The 12,329-nt window shown below is 36.7% G+C and overlaps 1 protein-coding gene across 1 annotated transcript in view; it reads right to left on the bottom strand.

The window, feature by feature from the left end:
• tbc1d5 (TBC1 domain family, member 5) overlaps window positions 1-11,534 on the bottom strand; it is a 204,127-nt gene extending 192,593 nt beyond the window's left edge. Inside the window, exon 1 of the mRNA XM_034000144.3 lies at window positions 11,374-11,534. The gene's annotated coding sequence lies outside the window, so the exon portion shown is untranslated. The remainder of the gene's footprint in view (window positions 1-11,373) is intronic.
• Between the last annotated feature and the right edge of the window lie 795 nt (window positions 11,535-12,329).

Below are 12,329 nucleotides of genomic sequence, written 5' to 3'. Positions count from 1 at the left end.
ATCAGAGTGAAGTTGTCAGCAGACAGGTTCTAGAGCAGGGGTGGGCAATCCTGGTCCTGGAGGGCCGGTGTCCCTCCTGGCTTTTGTTCCAACTGTGCTCTAAATTACTTAATTAGACCAATAATTGGTAATAATCAGTACAATTAAGTAATTTAGAGCACAGTTGGAACAAAAGCCAGGAGGGACACCGGCCCTCCAGGACCAGGATTGCCCACCCCTGTTCTAGAGGCACATCATGCCACGAACAAAAGAAATTCCTGAAGACCTCCGGAAAACAGTTGTTGATTCCTATCAGTCTGGAAAGGATTACAAAGCCATTTCTAAGGCTCTGGGGCTCCAACGAACCACAGTCAGAGCCATATTGTCCAAATGGAGAAAGTTTGGGACAGTAGTGAATCTTCCCAGGAGTGGCCGTCCTGCCAAAATCTCTCTAAGAGCAAGGCGTAAAATCATCCAGGAAGTCACAAAGAACCCTAGAACAACATCCAGGGATCTGCAGACCTCTCTCGCCTCGGCTAAGGTCAGTGTTCATGACTCCACCATCAGAAAGACACTGGGCAAAAATGGGATTCATGACAGAGTAGTAAGGAGGAAACCATTGCTCACTAAGAAGAACATGAATGCTCGTCTCAAGTTTGCCAAAAAGCACCTGGATGATCCTCAAGAGTTCTGGAACAATGTTCTATGGACAGATGAGTCAAAAGTGAAACTTTTTGGTCGACATGGGCCCCGTTATGTCTGGCGAAAACCAAACACTGCATTGCACAGTAAGAACCTCATACCAACGGTCAAGCATGGTGGTGGTAGTGTCATGATTTGGGGATGCTTTGCTGCATCAGGACCTGGACACCTCACCATCATTGAAGGAACCATGAATTCTGCTCTGTATCAGAGAATTCTACAGGAGAATGTCAGGCCATCCGTCTGTGAGCTGGAGCTGAAGCGCAGCTGGGTCATGCAGCAAGACAATGTTCCGAAACACACAAGCAAGTCTACATCAGAATGGTTGAAGAACAAGAAATTTAAAGTTTTGGAATGGCCTAGTCAAAGTCAAACCCCATTGAGGAAATGTGGCAGGACCTGAAACGAGCAGTTCATGCTCGAAAACCCACAAATGTCACTGAGTTGAAGCAGTTCTGCATGGAGGAGTGAACCAAAATTCCTCCACGGCGCTGTGAGAGACTAATCAATAACTACAGGAAGCGTTTGGTTGCAGTTATTGCTGCTAAAGGTGGCGTAACCAGTTATTGAGTTTAAGTGGGCGATTACTTTTTCACACAGGGGCATTGGGTGTTGCATAACTTTCTTTAATAAATAAATGAAATATGTATCAATTTTTTGTGTTATTTGTTCAATCAGGGTCCCTTTTATCTAATATTAGGTTTTGGTTGAAGATCTGATAACAGTCAGTTTCAAAAATATGCACAAATGCAGAAAATCAGACCAGGGGGAATTACTTTTTCACGGCACTGTATAAAACAAGTAGCTATGGTTATGTCACCAGTAAATTATGCAAATGAGTACCACTGAAATGTCGAATCTTCCTTTGGTAATGTGTTCTGAACCTTTGAAGGTCAAAATGTACCCTTCGTTGCCACCCTAGTAAATACAACAGCACTTCTCCCCATCACTTGCAAGCAGACTGGAGTAGTGGTCTTCATTTTCAAATCATAATGTACAAAACATTGCTATCCTTTTTACTTTCTGCATGGAGAAACATTAACATATGGGCCTGTGTTTCAAAATTCAGTCTGCAAATCATAAGCTGTCTATTATATTTATGTATGTATTTATTTAGTAAAATGGGTCCCCTGGTGTTTTTATAGTAAACCTTTATAACTCATTATGAAACCATTAAAAAGTTTGTTTTCTATCCAACAACGCAATAAAAACTAAAAATGACTCAATTTCCAGTAGTAATTACCAAAGCGAAGAAATTTGATTACTTATGATTTTAAATTACTTTTCTTAACTTAAAATATGGCCATTCTGCAAGTAATTATATTATTTTAAGTAATTCATATTTCTTCTTTAAAGTAGCTTTACATATTTTTTTTTTTGATATTCATTGAATTAATACCTTTTCACCTTCTTTTTAAATTACTTTGTTTTAACAGTGTTAATTTTAGTATTTTGTAGTGTACCATAATGAATAAAGAACACACAAAGCAATTACATCCTAGTCTGTTTTGTTGCAGCAAATGAAGAACTGATCATCAACTAAAACAAATGCATAACACAGTTTTGATTTATTACAGTGACCAAATATTTGAAGGAGACATTTTCTTCTGTTTGAAATGCTTTTATTTTTAAAAGCATTTACTCCCTTATTGTACCAATTACATTCTTTCTGGCATCTGTGGGATTTGTGCAGTCAACACAGGATAATAAATGTGCTGTTTCATGCATACACAGGGTTCGCTCAGAGCTACCAGATCTACATTAAGTCACTTGATAACTTAAGCACTAATTTCAAAATGAAAATGATTTTGCTACTTACTTCTACAGGTCAACACACATGTAAAACAAGATTTGTGGTAGAGTCAGACAGGTGTTTTTGTTAAAGCATTTAAAGGGCATGGAAAATCTGAAATACTATAATGGTTTGTAAACATAAAGCAATATGGTTTTGTGAAAAAATGTGTCATGGTAAAGTGAAAGAAGTAGCCAAGGTATTGTCTGAAATATGGCGGAGGTTAAATTAAATGTAGCCCAAAAAAGTTAATTTTAATTAGGTCTAGAGAAGTATACACAACAGTTATGTACTAAACAACGGGCGCTCTCCTGGGCTTCCAGGACAAAAATCTGTTAACGCTATTCTACGTACTGCATTGCCCTGCATATGCCATCCTCAACCGTTTCTTAGGGCAAAAACACATTAACACTGGTTCTATGAATGATACTATGTGAGGATTTTCAGGTCATCACTGAGTTTGAACTTTACAGGAAGAGCTGAGAAAATAAGAAGAATGAATATTTGAAAAGCAGTCAAATACAAATAACAGGCATTGCATTGATTTCAAGCTTATTTGCTTATTATTTGCATTTATAGTGTACCGTGCATTCTATTAAAAAGTGTGTGTTTTAAATGTAAAACAGCAATAGTTAAATACTGTAATATTCAATATAATTTAACTGCATAATATGTAGGAATAATATATACCGGTACTACATAAATACAGTATATGGCTGTCATGTTTATTCAACTTTTGTAAACATAAAAACAATACTTGGAATGAGATATAATGCTGTCTATTTATTTTTCTAAGTTTCAGGCCACTGCCACATTTTGCCTCTCACATTTTGTTTCACATGATTTCATATATATGGTCATTTACTACAACAACAACAACAAAAACAAAAAACAACAAAAAACAACAAAAAAGGCAATTATTTTGGACAATGAACATTATGAATCTTGATTAGAATCAGAAAAACCTCTACCTCAAACTGTGGTTTATTAATATGATGTTTAAAAGTGGTAGTGAAACAGTTCATTTTGATTGGACATATGATTGACAAACAGTCAGCACTCAGATATCTCTTACTCAGCAGGGCTCCAGTTTTTGTGTGCCCCTAAATATTTCATTTGTTAACTTGTGCCTAAAAAAAAGTTAGTGTAGAGCCCTGCCTACACCAGGTTTCAAGACTGGACGTGCAGAGTTATATTCCCGGTACCTCTATTTAAAAAATCTCATAAAATGTTTTTTAAATTCTCAAAACAGTTGTATCAAGTCTGCAAGTTCTTGCGTGTGTGCTAAACAGAGACAGTCCGCTGCCACATTTGTAGCCTTACTTTACGATTTCAGCTTGAGTGCCTTTAAATAAGATGACACTGGCTGCAGTTCTGTTGTCATTTTTTTATACACAAATAAGCTTACTTGAATTGAAAAACTTCATGAATGACACAAGCAACTTCTTACACTACTTGGTTTGATTAAATGAGTAGTACACAACAAAACATGAAAGCTGAACATTAATTTCAACAAAGAACGACAACTTTAATAAAAAAAAAATATTGTAGCCTACTTCAAAGAACATTAGCCTGCTATATTATATTAAACCAAAACGATAAAAATAATAACAATCTGGTTCTCTCTTGCCTTTTTCAATAAGTATAATTTAATTAATAGAAAATAAAAACATACTAAGATAACAACTACCTAGCCTAAGTTTAATGAATCATTTTTCTAATGTACCAGCGGCTTCTGTTGCATACACATCGCTGATAATAGTGCAGACCGTGGGTCAAACCAATGTTCATGTTGGGGTGTGTATTTATTTATTTTTTTTAATCGATGTCGTCCTTCTGGAGTCCTCTGAATGCCTTTTAATTTGTTTGTTTTTTAAATCATTTAAATGCAAAACCATAACAAAACATGTATACAGGCTTTTTTATTATTTATCATTTGTCCTGTGGTTGCCTTTAATTAATTTTTGATGTGATTATATCTTGCATATTGGACACTATTATATTAAATCCTGATATCATTGTTGGTCATAGCTTACTGGTGGATCACGGAGCCCGTTGAGATTCACCAAATCGCAGTGTTTGATGTATTGGTCACCACTGCTCTAAATAAACATAACAACAATAATCACAAATGTGCTCGTGATTTATTTATTTTTTGACACGGCAACAGCTCATAATAAAGGCAGCTGAGAAAGTTGCCACCTATTGATGACAGCACACTAGCGAACCTAAAATGTCCAGAAATGTAGCACTGGTTAAATAGTTGTTTTAGACACTAAAACTGAGCATGAAAATGCACCACCAGTAATATTTAATAGAAATCACAGAGTGGAGGTATTTTTGACTAAGCACATGTGATATACAGGTATGGTCAACATATATGTAGTAGTGAATTTTAACCAAATTATCATTTTGCAGTAGTTGTGCTTTGATTTTATATTAAGTGTTTTTGTACCAGTGTAGCATCAGAGTGAGTCATAATATCATTCGGTGTATGAAATTAACAAAAATTAACAGAATTGAAATATACAAAGGGGGGTCTTAAGCCATTCTCTGTGTCTACTTGGTTTCTGTTCACAAACCCCCCCACTGACACAGAATGCTTTTAGAAAGAGTCATTTAGGTGCCAGCAGTACTTTGCAGAAGGCAAGCCAGACAGTTTTAAGTATGCTTTGACACCTCGGGCAGTGAGCAGTACTCCCTCATAAATAGAGCCGACAGGGGTCCAGACCACGGACCAATTGAGAACAATGGGCTTTCTCTGTACGAGAACAACCAATGAGAAACACCCCACGTGAACTCGGGCACAGCCCAAAATAACCAAACTAACCAATCACAGGGTAGAAGTCAGGACAACAAAACCAGCCGTGCGACGTTCAGAAACGAAAAGAGTTTGCCCATTAAGGAGTTTGTCCATGCGGGAGTTTGCCCCAAGAGACAGTTTGCCATACGAGCTTCCCATGAGCTCCCCACACTAGAAGTGTGCCCCACAGAAGGAACAGCGCTCCAGGCAAGAGAAAGAAGCGAGCTCCACCCACAAGAGGAAGTGGCTTGGAGTTCAGAGGAACGAAATGGAAGCTAAACTGCTCTCAAGAAAGTTTTTGAATCATGGGAGCATAAATGCTTGAATTCACGGAAGGCAATGAAGAACGAGTGTTCTGAAGAGTGGCTAAAACCAGCTTTGAAGAGAGCCGAAGCTCTTTGCCCTACGAGAGACTGAAACAGTAAACGGAAGCACAGCCAGCAGCTGGACCTAAGGTCATGTACAAGAACACCTACGAACTACATAACTCTTCAATTGCAACGCATTATCTGAACCGAGTCTGATCAACTGAACTATTTCCAGTTGGAAAACTGTCAACAACAACTATAATGCTGCAAGACTGGGAGATCAACAAGCTGATCTCCATTTGAAAATAACTATTTTCTTATTGCGAGCCTATGCAATACAATGCGTACATCAAAGTACTGTACTGTCTTCATTGGAACTTCAGATCCAAAGACTGCACCGTTCATCAACACAGATTGACTTCTTTATATGGAAATCAATAAGTATTCAACACATCTAATATTAAATACTTTATGACTCGTGAAAGTAACTGAAGCAAATTCTATCAAGTTAGTAGATAAACTGTTCTAGGAATAGAACATAACTTCCTGTTTTAGAGTGTGTAAGAAATATATTTTGTTTGTTGAAATGTGCAACTCAAAGGAGTTGCCTCGTAAATGCAGAGAATTTGATCATTGCCCCATTTCTGAGTTAATTTGAATATATAATCAACTGAGGTTGATAACATATTATTAGTTTGGTACATCATGTCTAAACTAAATTAACACAGTAAAACTAATTTGCTAAATTAGGTACTGGAATGTTGGATTCCGTTCTGAATGGGAAGTTGAATTAATTCTCGTGCATATTGACATGATTGATTACAACGAGAAACGGGTATTGGAAATACTAATGCAAAGACACTGTGTGATAAGCCATATTTAACATTAGTATATGAACCATGTATGCTAATGATGTTCGTTGTAACCTTTTGACTATGGAATCAATGAACTGTACACTTGATGCATATCTCTAACCGATGCCCTTTCCTTTATGTAATATTAGATTAGTTGTGCACCCCTTTTTATTCTTAAATAAACTGTTGTTTTATATTTCTCTAACACGTGTGAATGTCGGTTATTCTCTTAAAGTAATCCGAGTACTACATGATCCCAACTATTATGGTATGTCTCAGTTATTAACATTTGGATGTTCATAAACAGGGCGCCTAGAGACTAATTTATATTTAAATAAATTGTATACCTAATTCACTACACAGTTCAGTATCATCTTTTTTGCTTGTCTGTTTACTAATTTATAATTTACAAAGCCTGGTGAAATAATAGAAGCTCTAACATCACTTTTAAATATTTCTTTTCAGTATGTAAATTCTTTAAATGTGTTACACTTTTCAGGGATGGAAATAAGACTCCAATTGCATCGCAGTTTGATCACTCCTGGTTTTACTACGAGTTTAATAAGATTCACCTGCGCTTGTTACCTATACAGTGTGGTGAATCAAGCTTGTAAAATCTGGAATGGAAGAAACTTCTATGCAATAGTCTTATTTCCATCTCTGCTTTTGTTGTTACACTAGTGCAACTCCCAGCATCAAGTATTTTGGTATATCTTTTGGCTGTTGTAGTCAGTCAAAACTCTTCTTTGCTTTCTGTGTAAGAGGGATGTTCAACTTTCAATATGTTATTTTTTTTTTTATCATAGAGAAAAATGTCTGGTTGTTAAATAGTTAGTATATTTTGTATTAGTACATTGATTGTTCACATTTGTTTTAATATCAGTAGAACAATGCATTACAAAATAGCTGGAGTTATAGAACGAAGAACATTTCAGTTGGCCCCTAAAGTTTTAGCTACCAAATTTTGAAGTTTAGGGGCCAGATGCCCCTCGGGATTTTGGCAAACTTTGAGCCCTGCTCAGATACACGTCAGTCGCGTTTTACCGCCCTTATATTAAGAATGAAATCAATCCCCATTATATATATATATATATATATATATATATATATATATATATATATATATACAGACGTGCTCAAATTTGTTGGTACCCTTACAGCTCATTGAAATAATGCTTCATTCCTCCTGAAAAGTGATGAAATTAAAAGCTATTTTATCATGTATACTTGCATGCCTTTGGTATGTCATAGAATAAAGCAAAGAAGCTGTGAAAAGAGATGAATTATTGCTTATTCTACAAAGATATTCTAAAATGGCCTGGACACATTTGTTGGTACCCCTTAGAAAATATAATAAATAACTGGATTATAGTGAGATTTCAAACTAATTAGTTTCTTTAATTAGTATCACACATGTCTCCAATCTTGTAATCAGTCATTCAGCCTATTTAAATGGAGAAAAGTAGTCACTGTGCTGTTTGGTATCATTGTGTGCACCACACTGAACATGGACCAGAGAAAGCAAAGGAGAGAGTTGTCTGAGGAGATCAGAAAGAAAATAATAGACAAGCATGGTAAAGGTAAAGGCTACAAGACCATCTCCAAGCAGCTTGATGTTCCTGTGACAACAGTTGCAAATATTATGAAGAAGTTTAAGGTCCATGGAACTGTAGTCAACCTCCCTGGGCGCGGCCGCAAGAGGAAAATCGACCCCAGATTGAACAGAAGGATAGTGCGAATGATAGAAAAAGAACCAAGGATAACTGCCAAAGAGATACAAGCTGAACTCCAAGGTGAAGGTACGTCAGTTTCTGATCGCACTATCCGTCGCTTTTTGAGCGAAAGTGGGCTCCATGGAAGAAGACCCAGGAGGACCACTTTTGAAAGAAAAACATAAAAAAGCCAGACTGGAATTTGCTAAAATGCATATTGACAAGCCACAATCCTTCTGGGAGAATGTCCTTTGGAAAGATGAGTCAAAACTGGAGCTTTTTGGCAAGTCACATCAGCTTTATGTTCACAGACGAAAAAATGAAGCTTTCAAAGAAAAGAACACCATACCTACAGTGAAACATGGAGGAGGCTCGGTTATGTTTTGGGGCTGCTTTGCTGCGCCTGGCACAGGGTGCCTTGAATCTGTGCAGAGCACAATGAAATCTCAAGACTATCAAGTCATTCTGGAGCGAAACGTACTGCCCAGTGTCAGAAAGCTCTGTCTCAGTCGCAGGTCATGGGTCCTCCAACAGGATAATGACCCAAAACACACAGCTAAAAGCACCCAAGAATGGATAAGAACAAAACATTGGACTATTCTGAAGTGGCCTTCTATGAGTCCTGATCTGAATCCTATCGCACATCTATGGAAAGAGCTGAAACTTGCAGTCTGGAGAAGGCACCCATCAAACCTGAGACAGCTGGAGCAGTTTGCTCAGGAAGAGTGGGCCAAACTACCTGTTAACAGGTGCAGAAGTCTCATTGAGAGCTACAGAAAACGTTTGATTGCAGTGATTGCCTCTAAAGGTTGTGCAACAAAATATTAGGTTTGCGGTCCCATCATTTTTGTCCATGCCATTTTCATTTGTTTTATTATTTACAATATTATGTTGAATAAAAAATCAAAAGCAAAGTCTGATTTCTATTAAATATGGAATAAACAATGGTGGATGCCAATTACTTTTGTCAGTTTCAAGTTATTTCAGAGAAAATTGTGCATTCTTCGTTTTTTGTGGAGGGGTACCAACAAATTTGAGCACGTCTGTATATATGTAACAAATTAATGCACTTACCTGTCACACATGATTTCCCACTCCGTCACCAGTTTTGTGATACAAAGCTCGAATATCTGTCGCAGCATACGTTTTTTTTTTCTCTACATGCCAAATCAGTCTGAAGCAGTTGCTATTAATTAATAGATACAGACAATAAATCTACCTGCTACCAAACCACGCACAAGTCTTGACTGCTCATGAATATGCATGACAGTGGCAATTTCCTCCATTTTTACCTGACGAAAATGCACCCAAAACAAAGCGAAGAGGCAAGGTATGGTAATGTAACAGTTAATCACTAAACAGTTTTAGATATTGTGATTTTTTTTTTTTTAATCTGCAATTTTTAATTTTTCATTTGCAAGTGAACTGTAACATTAAGGCCTTATCGAGCACTATATTCTGCAACTTTGGATACTGTTTTAAATCTGGAAACTGCATCGTTGTTTTTTGTTTTTTTTTAATCGTTTGCTAAATTGCATTACCTTTTACATTGTATGCAGTTCTGTGCATGGGTAACATTTTGATTTAATTTTGCTGTTGGGTTGTTAAAAGGGAATTTTACATACTGCTACAATACATATCCGATTTAAAAATATGTACTGTATTACAATCCACGTGTCATCTCTTTTGGCAAGTGATATTTTCATTATCATATCGTTCTGAATTCAAATACTGTTGAAAATATAGTACTGTACCAATAAAGCCAATACAGTACATCTAAAAGGAAGCCTACTTATTTGAAAAACAGACAAGGGCTGGTACTGGCCAAAATGAAATAATCAGATATGCATCACACGCATTTAACCGTCACTAAAGTTAGGGTCGGATATGTGAGTGCAGACTCTATAAGACTGTTTAACACCGCCCACTCATTCAGGCAATGTTTAATGCAGCTGATCAGATGTAAATGGGAAGTTATCACATTAAGTGGCAAAGCTTCTGAAACGCGTTGCACAAGTAACAGGTTTCGTAATTTTTAAATGAAGAAGCCGAATGATGGTGTTTCTTTAAAAGCTGAGTGATATGTTGGAGTACTTTGGGCCCACCTTTAATAAATTAGCAATGCACAGTTCAAGCCCTAACCATAAGCATCTGTGTATTTGAAACCCAGCTCATTCATTCAGCATTGTATCACACTGTGATGGTTATAGTTAAACATATGACACGGGCTTCAACAGTGATCCTTATAAACATTTTTGTTTCTTCATGTTCCCCCATATTTCATTTTTTATGCCAGGTACCAAAATTCAGCACTCCTCATTGGCTATATAAACCACAGCATGCATGGATATAGCCTTTCCCAAGGAACTTTATTCCAGATCTCTATAATGTTATTTTATTGGCATATAATGGCATGAGAACGCTCTTAAATTCAATGTCAACATCCTTTGAACTGACTCACATGATGATATGCCAGAGTGCGCTACTTACACAGCAGGGAGTGTATCTGTAGGCCTATATAACCTTATAGGTACATTAGTTCATTGGTTCTTTATTGATGTAGTACAGCCTACTATATATAGTTTAACCATCAAACTGATTACATATGGATTTGTATTTACTGAAAACAATGAAGACGATAAGTGTTTAATTAAATGTTCTTTAGAAACGTTTAATTAAAAAAAAACATTATGTTTTTTATTAAAGCACTATTAACATATCCTAAACGATATCAACTCACCTTTACAGTACGTTAGTCCCTATGCCTTATGCATCATTGCCCTAATTTTAAGTTTTAAGAATTACTTCTAATATATTAACCGATGAGATATGCACGTCATCATTTAGTAAATATACTTTACAATACAATACTCCAAATACACTACAGTAATTCGAAATATCGGTTCGAATAATTAAACAATGCAAAAGTTATTTTAGCACGTACACACTGCGCTAAAATGTCTAAAGCTGCTTTTAAATCACAAACCCTGAATATATGGTTATCTGCCCCGTTCTTACACCAGTCCATACTCTTCACAAAACATCCAGGAAGAGATTCTGGGAATTTCAATACAACATAATGCAAAAGGCAGAAGTTCAGGCCCTGTGGACTTTTCAATCATTTTAAACATTGCACAGCGACCTTATTATTACGCCACAGTGTGTCTTTGTGTAAGTGAAGTGGTCTGTTATCATTATCCCTGGTTTTATTATTTGCAGTTACCTGGGGGTTTGAGTCGCTCGTCTCTTTCAGGTCAGGTTGTGTGTTTCTGGATGTAAACACTCCTTAGTCATGCGGACGTGAACGAAAACAGTTGACAAAGAGCGCGTGATGAGGAAGTGAAGCTTAGATGGTGCGGTGGTAACTACAAACGTGACAGGGGGAGAGAGGCGAAAGGTGGGGTGCTCTTCCCAGAATATGCCCAGTTTTTGACAGGTTACCGGTATATAGTACAGAATTGTTAAACAAGGGGGATGTTAACCTTGCAGGGTCGCAATTGCTAATACATTGTTCTGATGTTGTGCATGTTTATAATACCATATTATTTAATTGCAAATATAGACACGTGGTTAAATTCGGGACTGTTTACAATGTACCTGTCACAACTTACCATGCTGTTGTATAGTGCAAACGTCACTTAGCCTCTTTGTGATGAGAAAGAATGCACCACAACTTCTATATTTCATACCTTTTCAGCTTGCAATTTCATATTTTGAGTGTTATGAAAACTCCTTGGGAAAAATATAACAGCAACTTAACCTGTGACAAAGATGGGGTCATGAGGTCATGGTTTCTGGGAGTAAAGACCTACTGCTTCAAGATATAGGCCTCATACTCAGTCAGTCAGTCCACATGTATTATGTGACAAGTCTGATTGTGTGTACTGTAAAAGAAAAATGAATTCTTCATGAGGTCACTTAAGAAATTTCTCCAGTGCATCATTTATTTCTCTCCCGAAAAGTAGATCCACACAACTGTGTTTGTTTGTTGCCACCAAAGAACTGTAACATTATGACCTTGTGCTCATGCTGCTAAAACTACCTTTGATGAATATAAGCAATCTATAATATAGACTGCCTTCTGGATTCGTTTTTCAGTAATATATTGTACGTATACAGTACCTTTTTTATGTTTGATTCCTGAATACAATCTGATTGTGCAATAAATATTTTCATCAC

This window comes from Acipenser ruthenus, chromosome 4 (assembly GCF_902713425.1).
Source record: "Acipenser ruthenus chromosome 4, fAciRut3.2 maternal haplotype, whole genome shotgun sequence".
Classification (NCBI taxonomy): Eukaryota; Metazoa; Chordata; class Actinopteri; order Acipenseriformes; family Acipenseridae; genus Acipenser; species Acipenser ruthenus.
This window is presented reverse-complemented; position numbering and strand designations above follow the sequence as displayed.